The sequence below is a fragment of the Oryctolagus cuniculus genome, chromosome 4, assembly GCF_051225735.1.
Source record: "Oryctolagus cuniculus isolate XC-2025 breed Fujian yellow rabbit chromosome 4, ASM5122573v1, whole genome shotgun sequence".
In the NCBI taxonomy this organism is placed as follows: Eukaryota; Metazoa; Chordata; class Mammalia; order Lagomorpha; family Leporidae; genus Oryctolagus; species Oryctolagus cuniculus.
The window spans coordinates 81,530,207-81,554,876 of NC_142870.1; the positions used below are offsets into that span (position 1 = coordinate 81,530,207).

General features: G+C 46.6%; 1 protein-coding gene across 12 annotated transcripts in view; it reads right to left on the minus strand.

Annotated features, from left to right (window-relative positions):
* Positions 1 to 20,844, minus strand: part of ZNF148 (zinc finger protein 148) — a 171,305-nt gene extending 150,461 nt beyond the window's left edge. For 2 of the 12 annotated variants that reach the window (XM_051859204.3, XM_051859200.3), the window contains exon 1: positions 20,566 to 20,844. The gene's annotated coding sequence lies outside the window, so the exon portion shown is untranslated. Of the gene's footprint in view, positions 1 to 900; positions 1,193 to 6,012; positions 6,034 to 6,129; positions 6,247 to 19,694; positions 19,816 to 20,565 lie in introns of those variants that run through there. The other 10 variants (XM_051859202.3, XM_089331871.1, XM_070072235.2 and 7 more) reach the window with 10 other exon arrangements.
* Positions 20,845 to 24,670: the final 3,826 nt, after the last annotated feature.

Sequence of the window (24,670 nt, forward strand, 5' to 3'; positions counted from 1 at the left end):
TTAACTGAGCCATATTTTCCACCAAACAGACAAATACCCAGTTTCCTTAGTCTATTCTTGGATAGGTCATCAGACTGGGAATAAGAGACCCAGAGTCTATTCCCAGCTGCAAAACAGACTGGTAATCTCAAGCAAATTATTCACTCAGGTTAAGGTTCTACGCCCGTATCATGCTGACAATATTGAAAATCTGCCCAGAAACAAGCACACAGAAACCCAGGACTACCTCCCGTACCCAAAGGACAACTGCAAACGTATTTTTAGATTTATTAAATCTAAAAATCTGAATAGGATTTTATTTATAGCAACATTTAACATACTTGAAATTTCAAAACTCTGTGGTATCTTTATCATGGCTCTCTATAAAATTAGTAAGAAATGTTCTTTTTAAATCAATTTTGCAAAATCTGTATGGAAACCAAACAAATCATAGCTATTATGTAAAACAAAAACTTAAAATCAAGCTTTGGGAAGACCTTCAACTTTTGCATTTCCTAACTCTAACTTTTGTTCTAGTATACAAGTAGTTCTCTCCTGGCACTATCAAAAAAAAAAAAAAAAAAGTGCTTTGCATAGTCTGGAGAGCAAAAGTTTGCCCCACAGCCTAATTCCGGAAAGGCCTTGGGATTGCTCTCACCACCAAGTATGTCGATTTACTAGTGCAACCAACATAAGGATATGGATATCTGTTGCTCTTGATACCCAGTTTAAAAAAAAAAAAAAACTGTCTGATAGACCAAGTTACCGGCCCACAGCCTGTAAACACAATGCAGCGCATTAGCAGAGGTTTTGTCAAAGCAGGGTTAGGAGCGACAGGCAGGGTGCAATGGCCTGCGGCGTCCTGCTCCCATCCCGACCCCCCTCAGGCAGACACTTGCTAGCCACCCAGAAGCCACTCACGAAGTTCCCCATCTCATGGAGGTAAGCGGCCCACAGGCTGCGCCAGCGGGCCCGACCCGGAAGACGCGGTGTCAGGGAGGCAGGGCCGCCGCAGGGGCCCCACCGCGCCAGCCACCGCGGCAGGAAAAGCCCCGGCCGGTGCGCGCTCCGCCGCCTCCCGGCGCTCGGGTGCAAGCACGCGCGCGTCCACACTCCCAGCCACACACACACACAACAAAAGGAAGCCGTGGGAGCCGCGTGCCGGGTCGGCTGGGCAGCTCGGCCCCAGCCCCTCCCCCGACCCGCGCCGCGCGCGCGCCCCAGGGCCTGCTCCGTTAGCGGAGCGCCCCCGAGGGGCCCGAGCGTGCGCATGGACCGGACTGGGAGGCCCGGGGCGCCGCGGGGCTTCGCGCCAGTGGGGGCTTTCCACGCAGCTGCACCGGCTGGGAGCGGACCCATCAGAGAAATGCTGCCAGTGCGGCTGCTCCCATCGGCCTCGGCTCCAAAAGCCCAAGGAACATATGCGGGCTCCCCACTTCCTGGGTTTCTTAAATAAAACAATTACACTTAATTACCCTAGGTAAAAATTCACTCCCTTACAAACCACGGTCTGTTTAAGCTCCTTTCCCTACCGAGCCAGTAATGAAAAGCAGTAGCCAGCATAACACCCCAGAATGCAGCCCCTTAATATCACACAGCCTTATCAATTAAAGGCCTTTCAGTAACCTCTGCCTTAATCCTTCCTCTGCCTTCTCCTCACCTGATGCATTTTAACTTTTCCATTGTTTGCTATTCACATAAGAGCTGTATTTCCCCCAAAAGTCTTCCCAAGGCCATCATTCCATTCCACTTTTTTTAAGTTTATTTTTCTAATAGTAACAAGCTTCGTAAATCCCTTCCATAGCACCTCTCACTCAGCTATTCCAAATCTCTGCAACTAACCTCTAGAATTTTCATCAGCTCTAACCACATCAATTCATACAAAATCTCAAACACTGCATTTCTGTCTGTGTCCTTATTCCCTAAAAGCTAACCCTTCCCACTTTAACAAACAAATCTGCCCCCAAAGTGCCCTCAAATTTTGTGAAACTATTCCAGAGAGGCCACCAGTCGCTGAAAAATCCATTTCTTATACATGCCTCCAATAACTTGACAACAATCTTTCCAAATATTCTCTAACAATTCATTTGAATACCCCTAACTACCAGGGCTTTTCCCCTAAGGACTAATTATACAACCTAATCAGATGGATGCAATCTCTCTGCCACTCTACCGACACATACAACTGTGTTCTAATTGACAAAAACATATATATTGGACCCTGCAGAACATAATTGCCCAGTCATTCTAATCTCTTAGATATTGGCTCTTCTCCTTTTTATAAGAAAAACTCCACACCAGCCTAGATTTTCAAGTATCCAACCCCCATCTTCTGAAGTCATTTATCTATGTCAAACTATCATAGTTATCACTTACAACATGCCTCTCTCCATTTCTATTATAATCGTTCCCAACATCTTCCTTAAAATATCCCATCATTAGCCTAACCCACACATGCATCCACACATAATACATCCCCACTCCACCAGAACCAAGTGCATCTGAGGCAGATCCTGGAAACCATTCTAGGGCAATCAGGCAGCACTGCTGCGTTCTATAGCCACATGTCTGAAGTTGGGCCTTCCTACACTAGCAAAACTCTGGATCTCTATGGAAACTTCCTTATTAAATTTGGTGAAGGACTAGATGCAGAAGAGGAGAAAGTGATGAATGCCCCAGGGCTAGATGCTGGAACTAATTCTGAAGCAAAGCTACACAAGATGGAACGCCAATACTATGCATTTTGTGCCTTGTCATATTTTGGTCACTCTGACTTCAAGTTTCTGCATTAAACATGTTTTCTCTTTCTCTATGTAAAACTTCAAAAACTCTGATCTGAACAGAGAGAATAGGAAAGTACTCTTTGCTGAGAGCTTCAAAGAGTTATGTGAGGGGTATAATGCAAGTACAAGAAGTTTGAAGCATTTGGTCTGTTAATGGTTTAAAAATGTTAGTTGCTGGCACCACAGTAAGGCACTGATGGACAAACCCAAAAACCACTGTTGGAGCCAACACTGTGGTGTGGTAGGCTAAGTCTCCACTTTCAGCACCAGTTCGTGTCCCAGCTGCTCCACTTCTGATCCAGCTCTCTGCTATGGCCTGGGAAACCAGTGGAAGATGGCCCAAGTGCTTGGGCCCCTGCACCCACGTGGGAAACCCAGAAAAAGTTCCTGGCTCCTGGCTTCGGATCAGCCCAGCACCAGCCACTGCGGCCGTTTGAGGAGTGAACCAACAGATGGAAGACCTTTCTCTCTATCTCTCCTCTCTGTGGCTCTACCTCTCAAATAAATAAATAAATAAAATCTTTTTAAAAAGAAAAACAACAACACTGTTATTGGGCCAGTGTTGTTGCATAGTGGGTTAAGTCATCGCCTGCAACATCAGCATCCCATATGAGCACTAGTTGGAGTCCTAGATGCTACACTTCCAATCCAGCTCCCTGCTAATGTGCCTAGGAAGGCAGGACAAGACGACCCAAATGCTTAGGCCCCTGCCCCCACATGGGAGACACAGATGGAGTTCCTAGCTCCCAGCCTCAGCCTGGCCAGTCCTGGCCACTGCAGACATTTGAGGGGTTAACCAGCAGATTTAATATCAGTTAACCAGTAGATCTTTCTCTGTCTCTCCTGCTCTCTCTCTCTTGTTCGCTCGCTCTTTCTCTGTAACTCTGCCTTTCAAGTAAATAAATATATATATATATATATTTTTTTTTTTTAAAGAAAAGTGAACAACCACTGTCAGGTAAGCACTTGAGAATCAAGTATTTAGTATAAGGAAAGAAGTGATGGAAAACAAAGATTGACAAAATACAAATACTGGTATTAGAACTGGACAAAGTTTGGGAACAGAAACAAAAGCCAAAGAATAAAGGGCTTGGTCCATCAATGAAGGTAACTAAATGGAAGATGAGAAAAGTTTTAAACCCTAAGATTCTAATGCTCAAGACAAAATGCCAAAGTTTCAGTTTTGAGTAAATTTTGTTTTTGGGATTGGTAATACATCTCCTTTAGAGACGCTCAATAAAAGATAAATAAGAGGGGTCAACGCTGTGGTATAGTAGGCAAAGCTACTGCCTGCTGTGCCAGCATTCCATATGAGTGCAGGTTGGAGACCCAGCTGCTCCTCTTCCAATCAAGCTCTCCACTATAGCCTGGGAAAACAGTAGAAGATGGCCCAAGTCCTTGGGCCCCTGCATCCACGTAGGGAACCCAGAGGAAGCTCCTGGCTCCTGATCAGCCCAGCCCTGGCTGTTGCAGTCATCTGGGGAGGGAAACCGCAGATGGAAGACTCACGTTTTCTACCTCTCTCTGCAGCTCTTTCAAATAAATAAATAATTCTTAAAGAAAATAAGAACTAAAAAAAAAAACAAGAAATCATATCTGTAACTGCATATCTTTCCATGGGTAATAAATGAAACAGAAGACAGGGCAGGCCGGCGCCGTGGCTCAGTAGGCTAATCCTCCGCCTAGCGGCGCCGGCACACCGGGTTCTAGTCCCGGTCGGGGCGCCGGATTCTGTCCCGGTTGCCCCTCTTCCAGGCCAGCCCTCTGCTGTGGCCAGGGAGTGCAGTGGAGGATGGCCCAAGTGCTTGGGCCCTGCACCCCATGGGAGACCAGGAAAAGCACCTGGCTCCTGGCTCCTGCCATCGGATCAGCGCGGTGCGCAGGCCGCAGCGCGCCGGCCTTGGCGGCCATTGGAGGGTGAACCAACGGCAAAAGGAAGACCTTTCTCTCTGTTTCTCTCTCTCACTGTCCACTCTGCCTGTCGAAAAAAAAAAAAAGAGAAGACAGGGCAAACAGGCCATCTTAGATACTTAGGACATGTCCTCCCTATCATTCGCCCCGTTCTTCCCACTTTTTACCTGAACCACTCATGCACAGTAGCTAATCCCAGCCAGTGTGTTTTCCCCACATCTGCTCTGCTACAAGGTACTTCCCCCTCTTCACCTTACTCTTATTCACATTCAGGTCACTGCCAACCTCCTCATTCACTTCCAGTGTATCTATTTGCTGGCTTCTATCAACTTGTCTATGTTCTATTGCCAACAATCTGCCCCAAATCTTTTACCTTTCACCTCTACCTCAGTTTTTTCTATTGTCTAATTTTAATTTACAAATATGTCTCAACTGAATTTATATTTTCATTATATTAAAGTTATGATTTTCCAAAAATTACTTATTTTATAAAGAAAGCCAAAGAATAATATATCTAACAATTCTATTTCCCTCCAATACCACAAAAATCTGGATCAGTATCACCTCTTGCCTGGACTGTAACCACCTCCTCATCTTCACTCTAGTTTGGCTTTTCCTGGAGAACACACTCTCTCATAAATCAGCAATATCCTTCTCCATCTCCTCCAGCTTGACAGAGGACTGGCTGAGTCTGGCTCCCCAAGGCCATGCCCATTGTTAGTCAAGCAATTTTTAAAAAATGCTCTGTAGGTACCTCACTGAAGTCATTCATTCATTTCTGCAACATCTACCAAGCTCCAGAATACCCTCCTATTTTCCTTCCCCAGTAACTTCAACTCTACACTATCTCATATTCAGCCATGATTCCCAATGAAACCATCATGCTGCCCTACATCCTGCCCTTCCTCAGCTCCCAAAACCTTCACCTGCACTTCAGCTAGCCACATGGGAGGACACTGGCCAGCAACTGCAAGTGAGTAATACCAGGGTTCATGGCAGCTTCCAAGAGCACCTCCCCTTTTTTTTAGCCATAATCACTTTATACGCCATTTGGCTTCATTTGTCTCCCTCACAACTGAAACCTGTCCCTCAGCCTTTTTAACACTACACTGTCCAGAACATGACCTCCCATTGCACTCACTCTGCTTCTCCCCACCATCTATTTTCTCCACATCCACACACCAGGTATTAAGCACCACCAAAAAGCCACAAAATCTTCCACAGTAGATTTATTCCAGATACAACTCTCCTTGTCATTGAGTTATCCAAATCATTTACATATTCAAATCTTTAATCTCATTAAACTCAATCCCTCCCATAAGATTCCCTCAAAGCATACCTTCTCCACCTGTAATCAAGTCCTCTTTACAGCTTCTAAAATGCTGCATCTGCCTACTTCTTGCCTCCAATTCTGAAATGAGTTGTTCCTTCTTACACTAAACTTCTTGATTCTTACCCTTGTCGCTTCTTGTATTCTTCTAACTTACTCAGTATAGCCACATGCACTCTGGTCTTTGAAATCCTCTCTTGAAGATCATAACCAAAAACAAAAACAAAAAAACTCTGTATACCAAAGCCTATGACCCAACACTTAGTCCTTATCTACTCTCTGGCAGCAACACTTGAACTATCAACCCTGGCTCAGGCAGGCAGGTGATTCTACTCTCTGCTCATTCTTGCACGTGATTCTACTCCCATTTCTCTGGTTGCTTCTTCTGTCTCCAAAGACTACCACTCCTCTTTGTAACCCAAACTGTGGTATTTCCCCAATTTCTGTCCTCAACCTTTCTATAACTCTCCCCCTCAGGAACTCATCTCTTACCATTGCTTCCACATTTTCCTTCTGCATATGGCTATCTTCCCCTAACTCCCAAAAATAATCTTTAAACCATCACCCTCTGCTACAATCCTGAGGAATGAGAACATATACATACTTGAAACTAGATTCTTCAACTTATGCTTTAATTAACACTTAAGTCAGTCCTAATAGTTTCATAACCATCAGCAAGCACTCTATCACCCAGAATTAGCAGCTTCAATGATCAACTTTGCGTATTTCCAAATCTCCACTGGACCTCTTTCCTCAGCTCCAATCCAGTATTTTTACCTCCGACTATATAAATACCCCTGTACACTCCCAGTGGTGCCTGATACACTGGTCAATATGTCTTAGCATACCAAAATAGTTCTGCTGCCTGATTTCAGTAATTTCTGTTAATGGCAGTCACCCAGCTTAAAAACCCTAGAAGCTTCCCTTAAGGGTTCTTTCCCTCCATTTTCCCAAAAGCCCACATGCTGTCAAATTCTTCCATTCCTTCTTTCTTTGAGGTATTTTTACATCTGTCCCTTGCCTTTTACTTGTACTACCACAATCTCAAGTTAGATTTTCAATATTTCACCCTTTTGCCACAGCCTTCTAACTTTTGACTCCCCAAGTCACCAAGTTCTCTTCATTACCAAAAGGGAAAAAAAAAGTCATCAATGTAATATTGTTTTCCTTAAAGTTTTTTGGGGGGATTTGGGGAAGTTTTTATTCATTTTTAAGAGGCAGAGAGCTCTCATTCTCTGGTTCACTCCCCCCAAGCTTTTTTTTTTTTTTTTTTTTTTTTTTTTTTTTTTTTGACAGGCAGAGTGGACAGCGAGAGAGAGAGAGAGAAAGGTCTTCCTTTGCCGTTGGTTCACCCTCCAATGGCCGCCATGTCTGGCACGCTGCGGCCGGCGCACCGCGCTGATCCGATGGCAGGAGCCAGGTACTTCTCCTGGTCTCCCATAGGGTGCAGGGCCCAAGCACCTGGGCCATCCTCCACTGCACTCCCAGGCCACAGCAGAGAGCTGGCCTGGAAGAGGGGCAACCGGGACAGAATCCAGTGCCCCGACCGGGACTAGAACCCGGTGTGCTGGCGCCGCAAGGCAGAGGATTAGCCTAGTGAGCCACGGCGCCGGCCTCCCCCAAAGCTTTGAAATGGCTGGCCAGGGGTTGAAGCAGGGAGCCAAAGACAATCCAGGTCTCCCATGTGAACAGCAGGAACATAATTACTTGGGCCATTTCTGCTACCTCCCAGGGTCCACATTAGCAGGGAGTTGGAATCAGGAGAGCCAGGAAACTGAACTGAGACACTCCAATGTGAGATGTAGGCATCTTAACCTACAGATTAACTGCCAGGCCAAGCACCTGTCCACAGGATCATATTCTTTGGTTGTGTGTTTGTTTCAGGATCATATTCTTTGGTTTTTTAAGATTTATTCATTGGGGTAGGTGCTTTGGTGCAGCGGGTGAAGCTGCCATCTGCAGTGCAGGCATTCCATATGGGTGCTGGTTCAACTCGTGGCTGCTCCACTTTGGATTCAGCTCCGTTAATGCACCTGGGAAAGCAGCAGAGGATCAGCCCAAATGCTTGGGTCCCTGCACTCACGTGGGAGTGCTCCTGGCTCCTGGCTCCTGGCTTCAGCCTGGCCCAGTCCTGGCCATTGCAGCTTTAGAGAATGAATCAGCAGATGGAAGATCTCTGTTTTTCCATATCTCTGTCTCTGTCTCTTTCTATTTCTATCTCTCTCTCTCTCTCCAGCTCTGCCTTTCAAATAAATAATTTTTTTAAAAAGATTATTTGTTTGAAAGGTAGAGTCACGGAGTAAGAGAGGAAAAGACAAAGATATCTTCCACATGCTGCTTCACTCCCCAAATGGCCATGGGAGCTACAACTGGACCAGGCTGAAGCCATGAGTCTCCATTTGGGTCTCATAAGGGTGGTAGAGACCCAAGCACTGGGGCCATTTTCTGATGTTTTCCAAGGCAATTCGCAAGGAGCTAGATCAGAAGGACTGGAACTGGTGCCCATATGGGATGCCGACATTGCAGGCAATGGCTTAACCTGCTGTACCAAAATGCCAGTCTAAACATTCTTTGCTTTTTAATGTTTATTTATTCATTTTTATTTACTTGAAAGGCAGAACAACAGAGAGAGAGAGAGAGATCTTTCATCCGCTGGTTCTCTCCTCAAATGCCCCCAACAGCTGGGGTTGGGCCAAGACAAAACCTGGAGCTCCATCAGAGTCTCCAGCAGAGATTCGGCACTTGAACCATCATCTGCTGCCTCTGAGGCCCCTAAGCAGGAAGCTCAATTGGAAATAGAGGCAAAGGCAGGACTTGATCCCAGGCCACTGTGATAGGGGATGCAGGCATCCCAAACAGGACTTAACTCACTGAGTCACACCGCCCGCCACCAGATCAGTTTTCTTAAGCACCTTCTTTTCTTTTTGTTTTAAAGATTTTATTTATTTGAAACATAGAGTTACAGAGAGAGAGGTGGGAAGAGACAGAGAGACAGAGATCTTCCATCCACTGGTTCACTCCCCAACTTTATCTGGGTCTCCAACATGACTGGGGGGGCCCAAGCACTTGGACCTGCTGCTGCTGCTTTCTCAGGCACAACAGCCGGGAGTTGCATGAGAAGTGGAGCAGCTGGGATACAAACCAGAGCTCATATGGGATGCCACTGTTGCCAAGTGGCAGCTCAAGCCATTATACCACAAGCCAGTCCCCTTAAGCACTTTCTTATTTACCCACTCCAAAATCATTACTGGCAGCCAGCGCTTAAGTGGTGGTGCAGTGTTAAGGTTAACACCCTGGCCTGAAGCGTCGGCATCCCATATGGACGCTGGTTCAAGACCCGGCTGATCCACTTCCAATCCAGCTCTCTGCTATGGCCTGGGAAAGCAGTAGAGGATGGTCCAGGTTCTTGGGCCCTTGCACCCATGTGGGAGACCCGGAAGAAAATCCTGGCTCCTGGCTTCAGATAAGCCAGTTCTAGCCGTTGTGGCCAATTAGGGAGTGAACCATCAGATAGAAGACCTCTCTCTCTCTCTCTCTTTCTCTCTCTGCCTCCCCTCTCTCTGTGTAACTCTTTCAAATAAATAAATAAATCTTTAAAAAAAAATTACTAGTTCCCCATAGCATACTCAATCAAGTTAAAATTATTTAGACTTCCAAAAAATAGAAACTCGGGGCCAGCACTGTGGTGCAGTGGGTTTATAAAGCCCATTGCCTACAGTGCCAGCATCCCATATGGGCACCAGTTCAAGTCTCAGCTGCTTCATTTCCAACCCAGCTCTCTGCAATTGCCTGGGAAAACAAGAGCAGATGGCCCAAGTCTTTGGACCTCGGCACCCATGTGGGAGACCTGGAAGAAGCTTCAGGCCCCTGGCTGTGGATCAGCCCAGCCCTGGCCATTGCGGCCTTTTGGGGAGTGAACCCATTGATGGACGACTCTGATACTCCCTCCCTCTCTCTCTCTCTCTGCCTCTGCCACTCAGCCTCTCAAATAAATAATCTTAAAAAAAAAAAAAACTATTCAATTGTCTAACAATAAACACAATGTAACATATTTATATGGAATCTCATGCAGTAAAGAAAAATAAATAAACTACAAAAAAAAAAAAAACTACAGCTATACACAGCATAGATGAATCTCACAGATAAAATGTTGAGCAAAAGAAACCAGATACAGGCCCAAGCATTTGGTGTGACACTTAAGATGCTACTTGGGACATCCACATCCCCTGTATCAGACTGCCTGGTCACGTCCTGGCTCCTCCACTTCTGATCCAGCTTCCTGCTAATGTGCAACCTGGAAGACAACAATGGTGCCAGTACTTGAGCCCCTGCCACCCATGTGGGATATCAGGATGTACTTCCTGGGTCCTAGTTTCAGCCTGGCCCACACCTGGCTGCTGTAGGCATTTGGGGAATGAACCAGCAGACAGGATTTTTTTTCCTCTGTCTTTCCCTTTCTTTCTGCCACTCTGCTGGCCTTTCAAATAGATAATAATCTTAAAAAAAAAAAAAAAAAGTTCCCTTCAGTCTAACCCCACCTCTGCATCAATGTATCACTGTCTCTATTCACATTTAATTCATTTACAAATTTAATCACAACAAAAAAATTGTGTGTGTTACATGAAACTATAACCATCTACTCTAATGTATTCTACTAAACTACCCGAAAAATGGAATCCAATTTCAGCTTGCTGCCATTTGAATCTTTCCACAACTAAATTTTTAGTCATCTTTGCAGACGTTCAAGTCTCTCCACCTCCAATCTTATCCCAATTATATATCCCAATCATATCCTCATTTCTGATCTTCCCGCTAGCAAATGAATTCAAATCCTTCTCCATTCTCTAGTACCCTCCTAACTGGTCTTTCATCTGCAATCTTATTTACCACTACAATGTCTCAAATTTGTTCAACAGCTATACATTAATGATATTTGTTAACATTCTATATTCATACACTTTAATACTCAAATCCTCACAACCACCTGTTCCAGGAAGGTATAATGATTATCAATTTCCTGATGAGAAAACTGAGATTCACAAAGGAAGTAATTTTCCATAATCAAGGGCAAGTAAACAGAAGGGCCAAGACTAAAACTCAACTTCTGTTTGCTTACTGAGCACAACATTACATCATATCAAATACAAACTCCTTAGCTTGCCTTTCAAGGCCATCCATTTTCTACCTAACCTCAACTGATTCTTCCTACCTTATATCCTATTATGCCCTAGTCGTGAACTCTCTCTCTTCCAAACTACAAGTTGCAATGAATTATTTAGTTGGTCATGAAGTCAGTTTAATGGATGACAACCAGGTTTTCCCCCTTCTCTGCCAGCTTTGTTTTTTTTTTTAGTCAAACAGAATAGGTAAGGTCAAGTGCATTCAACATGGGACAGTTACTGTATTATGAAACTTTCTATTTTACACAGACACATGCATACTCATATATTAGGTGAAAACTTTATAACTCTTACTGTGGGTCATAGTTTAAAAATTAAAAACTGAATCACCATTCCCCATAAATCCTAGGCTTTTCACCTCTAAGTCTTTGTTTATGCAAATCTCTGAGGGTAGAATGCTTTCAGAAATGGCTGCCAGTGAGAATCCCACCCATCCCTTCAAAGACTAGCTAAAATTCCACCTATGCAGCTCAAATGTAGTCCCAGGATTTGCCTTGGTTGACTATGTTTTCTACCTTTTGGCTTCAGTCACATTGGATATTCTTCTTATGATATATTTGTGATTACTCTGTAGGTATTTGCACACAAGTCCAGCTCTCTTACTAAAATTTGAATCCCAAAGGATTTATTCCTGACTGCATCTAACAATGCTTTCGCAAGCAATAATTATGCATTATCTGGTAGACAAAGAAAGACATCCCATCATTTTCTGAAACCTTCAGTTACAAATCAACATAACTGATTTCTACTGTATTCCAAACTTCTGCTCTTATCCTTGAAATAGCCTTACCATCTTCCTCCTCAAAATAGCCCTTTCAAATAATCCTCTTCACCTTCCATCTTCTCATGCTTTCCTCTAAACACAGACTATCATATTTTAAAAATCTTTTCCTTCTGTTAAGAAGCCTCCTTACCATCAGATATCACCTTTCTTTCCCCATGTGCCTACCTTCCACTTCACTCCTGTTCTCTAACATCCATCCTGATAGATCCTATATTTCTTAGACTTTTCCTTCATCTTTTTCTCAACTAGACCTCACTGAATTATTTCAGTTCATTTCTAGTACACATATTTTGTCAGCCCCATTAAACGCTTTGTAGAAAAAGGCAGGTTATGGATAAAATGAAACAGAAAACATACCAATTATTTAGATCTCCTAAATTATCTCAAATACCTTCTCATTCATTCATTTACCCAACAAGCATTATGTCTACTGGACACATGCCTTTAATTCTTGTCTATTTCTTTCTGCAATTCAGAAAGCAGCTCTGAGCGAAGGAAAATGCCAGGATAACATGGCCAAGTTGACTCATGCTCTTCACTCACAGAGACCAAGTAATTTGCAGGGTACAGGCTCAGCAAAGGGCACACTGAAAGTTACACTAGACATAGATGGAAACAGACCCACAGTTGTTCCAGGGGGCTCAACATCTACCCAACAAATGTGAATTTGAAAAGGAACAAACCAGTAGGAGTAGCTAAAATGCAATAGGCAGAAAGACAAAAATAGATCCAGGCTCTAGGTTCATTCTAGGGCTGCAAGAGAAATTTGGAGCCATTTAGTTCCTCTCTGAGATCCCTAAGGAATTCTTTCATCTATCTAGCTAAAACATGGTTCACTTAAATCCTTCCCCTCAACCCAAACCTTAGCTAATCTTCACTTCTCCATTTCCTGAATTCCTACATCACATATAATCTGTAAAACCCACTTGTGAACTTAATCATAAACTATTTCGCCTCAAGGTAATGAAACTGTTAACAAACATTACCAAAATTTGCTTACATATTCAAATCCGTGTGGTCCTTTCTAAATAACTTATCTTGGGAGGCTATCACTCACTCATTTATTCACTCCATCCATCCAACCATACAATGCGCTCCACCCACACTTATCTAGCGCCTAACTACAGGTGAAGAAACTATCACTACCCTTTAAAATATTTCTAACTTCCTCTTCTGGAGTGCTTTCTAAAATCAGTTTAATAAGTTAACCAAGAAAATCATTCCCGGGGCCTCACTGTGGCACAGTAGGCTAAGCCTCTGCCTGTGGTGATGGGCGCCAGTTCATGTCCGGCTGCTCCACTTACGAGCCAGCTATGGCCTAGGGAAGCAGAACAAGATGGCTCAAGTCCTTGGGCCCCTGCACCCGTGTGGGAAGACCCAGAAGAAGCTCCTGGCTCCTGGCTCCTGATCGGCGCAGCTCCAGCCATTGTGGCCAATTGGGGAGTGAACCAGCAGAAGGAGGACCTCTCTCTCTCTCTGCCTCTCCTTCTCTCTGTGTGTAACTCTTTCAAATAAATAAATAAATAAAAGAAGTAACTACTGGGCCAGCATTGCTGAGCAGCGGGTGAAAAGCACCACCTATGACACCAGCTTTCCATAGAGCACTGGTTGGAGCCCTGGCTGCCCACTTCCAATAGAACTCCCTGCTAATGTACATGAGAAAGCAGCAGAGGATGGCCCAAATCCTTGGGCCCCTGCCACCCATAAGGAGTTCCAGGCTTCTGGCTTCCTCCTGGCCCAGCACTGTCTCTTGCTCTGTCTCTCCTTCTCATTCTGTCACTCTACCTTTTAAATAAATAAATCCTTCAATTAAAAAAAGGAAATTAAAATATTAAAATATTAAGTCATCTGGAGATATGAAGATACTTTGGTATTTGGGTTTTTTTAAATCAATTTTCTAAAATCTTACACTGTTACTAAATTATTTCCCAACTGTCTCCCCCAAAAGAATGTAAAACACTGGGGGAGGCCCAAGGGGTGGCTGCAATGGCTGTCTGGGGACACCCACATCTCATGTTGGAATGCCCGCATTCCAGTTCTGACTCTGCAGCTGATTCCAGTTTCCTGTTAATACACATCTTAGGAGATGGCAGGGGATGGCCCAAGTACTTGGATCCATTTAACCCAGGTGGGAGTCCTGGCCTGCGTTCCTGGCTCCTGGCTTCAGCCTGGCCCAGCACAGGTTGTTGAGGGAATTTGGGGAGTGAACCAGTGGCTGGAAGATGTCTACTTTTCTATCTGCCTTTCAAACAAGTAATTTTTTAAAGATTTATTTATTTATTTGAAAGAGTTACAGAGAGGTAGAGACAGAGCGAAGTCTTCCATCCGCTGGTTCACTCCCCAAACAGCCGCAACAGCCGGAGCTGAGCCAATCCAAAGCCAGGAGCCAGGAGCTTCTTCCAGGTCTCCCATATGGGGGTGCAGGGGCCATCCTCCACTGCTTTCCCAGCCGCATCAGTAGGGAGCTAGATGGGAAATGGAGCAGCTGGCACTCGAACTGGCATCCATATGGGATGCTGGCGCCGCAGGCTGTGGCTTTAATCTGCTGTACCACCGCATCAGCCCCCAAAATAAATTTTTTTTAAAGATTTATTTATCGGGGCCAGTGCTGACACGTAGCAGGTGAAGTCTCTGCCTGCAGTGCCAGCATCACATATGGGCGCCAGTTTGTGTTACAGCTGCTCCACTTCCAATCCAGCTGTTATGGCCTGGGAAAGCAGTAGAAGATGGCCCAAGTCCTTGGGTCCCTGCACCCGTGTGGGAGTGGAAGAAGCTCCTGGTTCCTGGCTTAGGATTGGCACAGCTCCAACCATTGCAGCCATCTGGGGAGTGAATCGGAGGATGGAAGACCTCTCTTCTCTCTCTCTGCCTCTCCTTCTCTCTCTGTGTAACTCTTTCAAATAAATAAATAAATCTTTAAAAAATGATTTATTTATTCCTTGAAAGACAGTTTCAGAGAGAGAGGAGAGACAGAGAGGTCTTGCATCTCCTGGTTCACTCCCCAAAAATGGCCACAATGCCAGGGCTGGGCCAGGATGAAGCCAGGAGCCAGGAGTTCCCTCCGGGTCTCCCATGTGCGTGCAGGGGCCCAAGGACTTGGCCACCTTCTGTGGCTTTCCCAGGTGGATTAGCAGGGAGCTAGATGGGAAGTGGAGCAGCTGAGACTTGAACCAGCAGCCATACGGGATGTTGGCACTGCAGGCCATGGCTTCAACCCACTGCACCACAGCGATGGCCTCTAAACAAATAATTTCTTTAAAAAGAATAAAAATTCCTCAAAGGAAGAAACTTCATCTAATCTCTTTCATTGTCCTAAAAATGAATCAAATCAGATTCTTTTTTGTCTTCAGGTTTATTTTATATATTTGATGGGGCCGTTGCTTTGGCGCAGTTGGTTAAAACCCCAACCTGCAGTGCCAGTATCCCATAAGGCCACTTCAAGTCGAGGCTACTCCATTTCCTATCCAGCTCCCTGCTAATGCACCTGGAAAAGCAGCAGAGGATGGCCAAGTGCTTGACCCCTGCATCCACATGGGAGACCCGGAAAAAGCTCCTGGCTTTGGCCTGGCCCAGCCCTGGTCGTTGTGGCCATTTGGAGAGTGAACCAGCAGATGGAAGACCTCTCTCTCTCTCTGTCATTCTGCCTTTCAAATAAATATTTTAAAAAATATATATTTTATTTATTTGAAAGGTAGAGTAACAGAGAGAAAGGGAGAGGCAGAGAGACAAATATATTTCATCCACTGGTTTACTCCCTAAATGGCAGCAAAGGTCATCTAGGGCTGGGCCAGGCTGAAGCCAGGAGCCTGGAACACTACCTGGGTCTCTCATGTGAGTGGCAGGGGCACAAGCACCTGGGCCATCCTCCTTGGCTTTCCCAGGCATATTAGCAGGAAGCTGGATCTAAAGCTCAGGAGCTGGTTCTCAAACCAGCACTCTAATATGAGGTTGCAGCGTCAAGGGCACAGGCTTAACCCAATGGGCCACAACACTGAGCCCCCCAGACAATTCTTAAATAGCTAAAAATCTTTAAATGGTCATTTACACCTGAGATAAGAAAATGCAAATTATACAACAGCCTTTTCCAGAACAGATCTACTCCAGATTAGGGGCGGGGGTTACATTGTGGCATTAAACCGCCTGCCTGCTGCTCACTCCACTTCAGATCCAACTCCCTGCTAATGTGCCCAGGAGAGCAGTGGAGTTTGGCTCAAGCAGTTGGGGCCCTGCTGTGGCGTGAGACACCCAGATGGCTTTGTCCTGGCCCAGCTCCAGTCATTACAGCCATTTAGTGAATGACCCAACAGATGAAAAATATCTTTCTCTCTCTCTCTCTCTGTAACCCTGCCTTTCAAATAAGTAAAAATAAATCTTGAAAAAAATAAACTCGAGGCTGAGTCTGTAGCATAGTGGGTAAAGCTGCCACCAGCAGTGCTGGCATCCCATAAGAGCAACGGTTCGATTCCTGGCTGCTCCACTTCTGATCCAGCTCTCTGCTGTGGCCTGGAGAAGTGGTGGGCCTCTGCACCCATGTGGAAGACCTGGAAGAAGCTCCTGGCTCCTGGCTTCAGTCTGGCCCAGAACTGGTCATTGTGGCTATTCGGAGAGTGAACCAGCGGATGGAAGACTTCTCTCTCTGTCTCTCTCTGCTTCTGCCTCTCTGTAACTCTGCCTTTCAAATAAACAAATAAATCTTTAAAAATAATAATAATAAAATGAAACAAACTCCCCACGGATTACAAGAGATCCTTTGACAGCACTCCTGTAACGTTTTTTGCAGGACTGTTACCATTCCACTCTAATCCATTCTGTCTTCTTCCCATAAGTCTAAGCATCTTCCCAGCCATCCCTGCTGCCCTTCACTCTTCCACACTGACACATACATAATTTTGTCTATATACCCTTCCACAGAGCTCTGCAACTGCATACAGTGCCCCTGTAAGCAGTGAACACTACCTTCTACCAGTCATTCAACAGGTATTTAGTAAGCACTTAAGAAACAAGCTGGTGTGAATTCCCCCAGAGATTAAACAAGCCTGGGCTCTAGAGCAGGTTACAACCTAGTCATCATCTGCAAAACAAAGCGAGTAATTCTCCCCCGAGCAAGGGAACACAAAATGTAGCAGTCCTAAGTGAAGGTGAGGAAGGAGCGCCAGGGACACCCGTTAAAGACGACTTCCTAAAAGAATGGAGCAGGAAGCATTCTATCCTCCCTGTGGCCATCATGCACTTGCACCCTAGACACAAATTTCAGACATGAATACTCTGTGACCCTACTCTAATGTATATACAGCACACTGTCTTTTCTGCCACACTCCCAACATATTAGTGACTTACATATGCTAATTTCCTTCTATCCACCACAAATCTCAGTCTTACCACCACAAGGGAAATCTTCACACCAACCACATCCAAATGCCCTCTTCCTTCAGCCTCCCCCCAAAATTATCACCACCTCTGTCCTTTGTCCCTCCTCCTCCTCCTCCCCTCCTTACATTTCCCATCCCTCCCTCCCCTCTAAACAAATAAAAACAAAACCCCTGTCCACACTTATCCATTCCTCCCTAAAAACCTAACAACTGCCACTGAAGCCTAAGAAGAACTACTGCACTTCCAGAGTCCACACACTAAAACTGCACAGGGCTGCAGACTGCAACCCGGAACTGACTCCAGGACCAACACTTCACTGCTGCAAAGCAACTCCGCCTTATCAACCAGCAAGAGTGCTGCACACTGAGCTGCCTCCTGGTAGGCCCACCCACATTGCCGCTGACCACCTCACCAGGACCTTCAGCCTGATTTTAAATGTTCCCTTTAGTTCAGGAAAGCTATTCCTAGTCTAAGCCCTCACCTAGTGCAGTAGGGAGCTGAGGAGACACAGCCTAACATGTTCAGCTCTTAAAAATCAAGGTTGGGGTGGGCATTTAGCTTAGGAGTTCAGCAGCAGCTTGGGATGCCCAAAGCCCATGTGGGAGTGTCTGGGGTCAAGGCCTGGCTCTGAGACCAGTTCCGACCTGCTGCCACTGCACACCCTAGAAGGCAGCAGGTGAGTAGCTGGGACCCAACCACCACATGGGAGACCTGGACTGAGCTCCTAGCTCCTGACTTCATGCTGGGTATTTAGGGGGTGAACAAACAGGTGGGAGCTCTCTCTCAACAAATCTTTTTTTAAAAATAGATAAAATCAAGGTTTTAAGTACACTAGTCAAAGATGCAAAGACCTAAAATGGTAACTATCAAAGGTCAGAAAGAAGGGGGTAATGTCAGTGACACAAACCCTTTTCAGTCATCCAAGTCTTCTGACTCTTTGACAAAGTCGTTGTGATAAATGCAGAAATGACAGTCAATGCCTACTACTAGGAGACCTGGAGAAGAGTATGAGAACTAGGAACACGCGTGCTTACAAGTAGGAAAGGCAGACCACCAGAGAGATGAGACAGGCCTACTGCTTTTCTTCAGATGCCCCCTCAGAACACCTCTGTGAAAATTACACACATGGATTATTTCACAACTTAAAAGAGGAGGCACATGGAGGTGACCTATACTTACAAAAACTAAAAGAACAGATAACACACAGTGCTGGCGAGGGGGAAGGGAAGACAAACTGGCCCTCTCATACTATGATAATAAGAATGGGCATATCATACTCAGCACTATGTTACACAACGAAGTCAAGTCTTTTACAAGAGTGAGTAAAACCAAATGCACCGACACACAAAGTTTTCTAAGTCTTTTTAATAATAATCTTGGATTATTTCTATAAGAAAATTTGTAATTTAAAAAAAGCCCCTCCCCACTCTCAAGCTAAATTATCACCTCTTTTTAGATATACTTGCTAAAGGAATAAATAATTGAATTTCCCCTTCCTCTCCAAAATTCCTTCCATCTATCTCATTAATCTCTTCCTCCTCTAGTTCCATAAAAATAGCCTTCACACTTAACACGCCTGGTGCCCTCTCTTCAGTTGAAGAAATAGTACAATGTATTGTGCACACACAGTTTTTTCTTAACAAAAGGTGTCTTAGCCTGAAGGTCCCTCTTGGAAACTGTGGCTGGTGTAAGTGCAACAAATCTAAAAGAGGTTGGTTCACTTCCTGATAAAGAGATGCTAATCCTCCCTCCAACCTGGCTCTAGAATTATCCAGTCTCTACAGGTTCCTCCACATCTCATGACAACCAAACCTGACCTCCCTGCAACCTAAGATCAAAACGGATATTCTAGATCCTCCATCCTGCGGGCCCACATCTTCAACACCATCACGGCTCAGGAACAGTGAATGGCCAAAGATCCCCACCCCCGAGCAGCCCGGGCGGTTCAGGCCCAATTCAGTCAAGCAGACTGATTGGAGCTACAAACGGAGCCTCCCAAGAAGGGTCACCACGCATGGACTCCCCTGAACGTTAATTAGAATCTTGCGCGTTGCGATGCAGGCTGAATAATATGGCACCAGTCCTCCTGGACCAGAGAAGCCGGGCAGTGGAGAAAACTTCCACTGTGGCACTCGCCACGACACGGTTCACCCAGGCTCTGCGAAATGACAGGACTTCAAATCTGCTGAAATCTAAAGCCCACGGCCCAGACAGACCCGTCCTAGGCTAGTCCCTTTCTCAAGGTCTGTGTGGGAGGTTCTCATGCTCATTGGTGCGGGTCTAAAATGTCTCAGACCAAACTACAGAGGAGGGTCTAATTGTCAGTGACCCCAACCACAGCCCGGATCCACACTTACCAGATGTCTACTGAAGAGCCCAAACAGGTTCGAAACTAGGCCATCGTGGCCCATCTGGAATAGCTCTTTAGTCCTTGGGCCAACGTTTATTAATTATACTACATCTGTCTATTCTATTATGCATTCCCCGCATCCTCTCTATACCGAGCAGCTCCTCTTGCTTCAAACGCGAGCCTTTCTATTCACAGAAACTCCTATCCCCCTCCGCTGCTTCCCCAAGAATCGCTTCAGGTTTCTCCGTAAAGAAATACCCAACGATTGTGCACAATGAACACCCCCCCAGAATCCTCGGGACTCCTCCACAGCCGCCCCCTGCATTCCTCCACCTATCCGGCATCTTTCCCCGGGCCTCTCTCCCCGCTCACACACTCCCACTAGGTTTCCTGCAAGCATTCCCTTTTCTCCAACCCCTGCCCTTCCCTACTTCCAAAGAGCTCACTCCGGCAGCAACAGGGACTGAGGCCTGCAGTGCATAAAGCACTGCACCAGGCACGGTGGACAGAGACCTGCTGTCTCCCCGGCCTCTTCCCACCCACACCCTGCACCCCCGGGCCTCCCCGTGCAAGAGCCCCATCTCCTCCCGGACCTCTGACACCCTCCTCGGGCCTCCGAGGCCGCCTTCTCGCCTCCACCACCCCCGTCATTCTCCGTCCTCAACCCCCCAACCCACCCTCGGCGCCCTGCTTCCTCCCGTGCCCCGGCCGGCGCCCGCGTTTCCCTCGGCCTCGCCGGCCCCCGGCCACCCCCCGCCTCTCCGCGGCTCGCTCCCCCCAGGGTCAGGCCGTTACCGCCGCGCGCTCCCCCCGCGCGCCGCCCCCTCCCCCTCCCTCGCCCTCCCCCGGGCCCGGGCCTGCCAGGCCGAGCGCTTTACCGCGGGCGGGCGGGCGCCGAGTCGCGCGGTCCCCGACTGCAGGCGGCGGCAGCTCCAACCTTCCTAGGGGCCTGGAGAGGAGGGGAAGGGGGGAGGGGGGAGAACTTTTGCGGTGGCAGCTTCGGCTACAGCTCCCACCCCTGCGCCTTTCTCCTCTTCCTCCCCCTCCTCCTCCTCCTCCTCTTCCTCCTTCTCTTCCTCCTCCCAGAGCAGTCGAGAGGCAGACATGCCGCGGCTAGAGCGCCGCCGCGGTCGCCGCCACTGCCGGCGCGGTGCATTGTGGGAAGCCCCGCACACGGGAAGCGCTCCACGGCGCCCGCCCTCCGCCTGGCGCAGCGACCTGGCTGGGACGACCCAGCGTGGCTGCGATTCCGGCGCCTGCGTGTCACCAGACCAGCGTGGCCGGGGAAGCTGGCCCCGAGCCCGCGGCGCCCCCAGTCTGGGCCCGGGAGGAAAGCGATTTGGACAGGATCGGAATTGAGGAGACCTCTGAGGAGGTTATCGCCGCCTTCAGCCTTAAATCTGTAACCCCGGACCGAGAGAAGCAGAGGACTCGGGGGTCGGGAGCGTCTCCGGCCGGTGTAGAGGGAAGGGGCGGGCACGTAGGTGAAAAGTTACCAGCCAGAATTTGTGGGCTTTCGCTTTATTCTCTCTTACCTAGCCCGCCCTCCCCTTCCCCCTACGCCGCCGTTTCCGAACGGTGCTGCTCCTCGCCCTTGAAACTGACAAACTCTCTTAGTGTCTGCGCACTGAGGTGCAGGCTGTCAGCATAGACAAAAGATCAAGAGATGCGGGCCCGGACTCCGTGAGGCCGGGCCTTAGGGGAGTACCTCCTGCTCAGGTCCCCCAGAGCCCGCACCTTTCTCTGTATTGCAGCGAAGACTGCATAATGCTCTCGGAGTGGAGAGGAGCTGGGACCGCACAGCTGTCTTGTCCTTTGGGGGCCCTGTAAGTGACCGTGGCCACCTCCTGACCTCAGGGGTGCCTTCATTCAGCTAACATTTATGGGATGCCCTGAGGTGCTTGTGTGCATACTGTGATGGTTTACAATTACTCATCTCTGTGTCCCCGCCCCAGCACAAGGTCAGCCGTGTAACATATAAGATGCTCGGGGAATGCTGAGTAGATGTGAGCCTCAGGAGCCCGCCATGGCGTGAGACATCTTCAGGATGATCTGAAGACCTTATGTGGCACCTCTCGGCAGTACTTGGACGTAACCTCTGAGGGGAGAGAGAGAAAGGGACGGGCATTAAATATCTAGCCATTTCTGGAGTTCTCCTTCCCTTGTCCACACCCACCCTCCCACCCCTTGCCTACCGACTGTTCATTTCAATAGTGCTTTTTGGCGAAACTCCCAACTCCCGCATTAAGCACTTGTGATGACACTGAATTAGATTAGTGTCTGCAAGGTTAATGTTCCCCCAGGCATTAACCTTAGTAAATTGTGATGCCTGTTTAGAAATAGCTGAGGCCCAGAGGTTCAGCTTAATTTAGACACAGGTAACTAAGAAGAGCAAGGATAAGGCACAGCTCCACAATCAACTCTCCATGTGCTTCCTCCACTAAGAAGCATAAATTTTAATAAGATGACAGTGCATATTCTGAATGCTAATTGCAACAAAACAGTGATATAAGCTAGAGCAGGGTACAGTTATCTGGAGGACAGCCTTCTGGCAACTTCCAGCATCTGCAATGGCATCAAATTCAGATGTTAAAAAAAATACCTCTGGCAGCAAAGTAGCAGACTCTTAGTACTAGGCAGGGGGAAAACTAGTAGCAAGAGTTGAAGGCCTAGAGATTACACCCAATGGGCCAAGATTGATTGTTCTGCCTTTAGTAAGACTGTTCTCTACTCAGCACTATCACCAAGAATAGAGGAAGAGCTATCTCAAATGGGCAGAAGAAGGGGCACTGTCAGTGACAGCAGAAGTGATGGTGAGGCCTTTTGTAGGTTAACCTGGAAACATTTCTCGGCCCCAACCTGCCTCTCCTTGTACCTCTTGTCCACCTCCCGCAAACACCAGCCCTACACATTCAGCCTACTTTCCATTTTTTTTGGAAAAAAAAAATCTTTCATTTTGAAATAAAGATTGCAAAGAAGTTGCAAAAATAGTAGAGTCCAATTTACCCTTCACCCAGCTTCCCCCAATGGTGATATCTTACAAAGCTCTAATAAGACTCCAAACCAAGAAATGAAAAACAGTACATAAACTACTGTTAACTAAGACTCCAGAACTTACTACTTACCATTTTTTTTAACCTGCACGTTTGTTTGTGTTTGTATGTGTTCAGTGCAAGGTTATCTCATGAATAGATCCATGTAACCACTCCAACAATGAAGCCATAGAACTGCTAGACCCTCACAGAACTCCCTCATGCCTCTCTTGGAGTAACAAATCCCCCGCCCTGTCTACCAGCAAACATTAATCTGGTCTACATCTCTGCAGTTTTCAGAAGTGCTACATAAATGGAATTGTGCAGTGTGTAACCTTTCTCCCTCAACATAATGCACTCTGAGTTTCTTTCATGTTGTGGAACATATCAAATGTTCATTTGTGTTCTGCTGAGTAGTACTCCACTGTGTGGATATACCAGAATTTGTTCATCCATTCCCCAGATGTGGTATATTTCTGTTGTTTGTAGGTTTTCTTGAAATTACAAATTAAAACTGCTAGGAACATTTGTATCGTGGTTTTGTGTGAACTTAAATTTTCATTTCTCTGGGATAAATGCCTAGGAGTATGATTGATGGGTCATATGGTAAGTGCATGTTTAGTTGTTTTTAGAAACTGCCATACTGTTTTCCAGAGTGTATCATTTTACATTCCCACCAGCAATGTATGAGAGATCCAGTTTCTCTCCACCACCACCCCTGCCAGCATTATCACTGGTTTGTTTGTTTTTTAAATTTTTGATATATAGTCTTTCTGTATCAGCCAATTCAATCAGCTACAGATAGAAAAAGTCATTTAAAAATGTGTCTAGGGGCTGGTGTTTGGCCTGGCAGTGAAAATGCTGGCTAGGATGCCCACATCCCACATTGAAGTGCCTGGGTTTGAGTCCCAGTTCCTGGTACCAATTCCAGGTTCTCACTGATGCAGACCACGGGAGGAGGCAACAGATGATGGCTCGAGTAGTTGGGTCCCTGCCACCTACATGGGAGACTTGATTAAGTTGGAGGCTCCCAGCCTCAGCCTAGAACCAGCCATTTGAGCATTTGTGAAGTGAATCAGAAGATGGGAACATTCTTTCTCTTTCTCTCAAATTAAAAAATAGTCTATAGAGAATATATACAAATATTTTTCTTGTCATTTTCCCTAAGCAATACAGTAAAACAACTATTTCTGTAACATTTACATTGTATTAGATACTATAAGTAAACTAGAGATGATGTATACAGGAGGATTACATAGGCTATATGCAAATAGAACACTATTTTATTATGTAAGAGACAAGCATCCAAGGATGTTGGCATCCGTGGGGAGCTCTGGCACAAACCTCCCATGGGTACCAGGGATGAGTTTCCTGGGTTCTAACACTAGCAAGGGGATAGCCATTCAGTCTAGTGCTTAAGAAACCCTGATCCCACATTGCAGGATCTGGATTCAAGTCCCAGCTCCAGCTACTGGTTTCAGCTTCCTGCCAGTGCAGACACTGCAGGCAGCAGTGATGGCTCAAGTGAGTTTTTGCCATTCATGGGTGAGACTTATTGCATTCCTGGCTCCCAGATTTGGTAGTTATAGACATCTCAGGGTGAGCCAGTAGATGGAGGAGTTCTCTCTATTCCCCTCCCTCAGCGTCTCAAATAATTTTTTTTTTTTTTTTTGACAGGCAGAGTAGACAGTGAGAGAGAGAAACAGAGAGAAAGGTCTCCCTTTTGGCCGTTGGTTCACCCTCCAATGGCCACCACGGGCGGCGCACTGCGGCCAGTGCACCGCGCCTATCCGAAGGCAGGAGCCAGGTGCTTCTCCTGGTCTCCCATGGGGTGCAGGGCCCAAGTACTCGGGCCATCCTCCACTGCACTCCCTGGCCACAGCAGAGAGCTGGCCTGGAAGAGGGGCAACCGGGACAGAATCTGGTGCCCCAACCGGGACTAGAACCCTGT